Source organism: Seriola lalandi, unplaced genomic scaffold (genome assembly GCF_002814215.2).
Source record: "Seriola lalandi dorsalis isolate HSWRI2012SDOR001 ecotype SW California unplaced genomic scaffold, Sedor1 jcf7180001972445, whole genome shotgun sequence".
In the NCBI taxonomy this organism is placed as follows: Eukaryota; Metazoa; Chordata; class Actinopteri; order Carangiformes; family Carangidae; genus Seriola; species Seriola lalandi.
The window spans coordinates 1-471 of record NW_019443113.1 but is presented as its reverse complement, the minus strand read 5'-3'; the positions used below and the strand labels follow the sequence as shown (position 1 = coordinate 471).

General features: G+C 46.3%; 1 non-coding gene across 1 annotated transcript; it reads right to left on the bottom strand.

The window, feature by feature from the left end:
* Positions 1-207: 207 nt before the first annotated feature.
* LOC111651289 (U6 spliceosomal RNA) lies at positions 208-314 on the bottom strand. Its single transcript, XR_002760491.1, has one exon. It is a non-coding gene; the product is annotated as a U6 spliceosomal RNA (small nuclear RNA).
* Positions 315-471: the final 157 nt, after the last annotated feature.

Here is a 471-nt window from a genome sequence, read left to right as displayed (position 1 = left end):
TATGTACTGCTTACAGTTGCAAAGCCTCACAAGGAAGACCAGTCAGTCCACACAAGCAACAGGCAACCGTCCTCATTTTGCCAGTTCCTCATTTGGCCATGCCTGCTCTATGTACTGCTCGCAGTTGCAAAGCCTGGCAAGGAAAACCAGTCAGTCCACACAAGTAACTGGCAACCCTCACTTTTAGTTGCTCTACGGCAACAGATGAAAATGTGGAAAAGCTTCAGGAATTTGCGTGTCATCCTTTCGCAGGGGCCATGCTAATCTTCTCTGTATCGATTCCAATTTTTCATATGTGCTGCCTGAGCAAGCACATTGGTCCTTGTGCGACGGCTGCATTATAAGCCCAGGTCGGGAGATCAACCCCGTTGCAGTGGTGCAGACTCAAGTTCTCCCATCCCTAATAGGTGGCATCACAAGTATGGGAGTAGTTATTTCTTCACTTATCAATTATACATTTGTAATAATAGT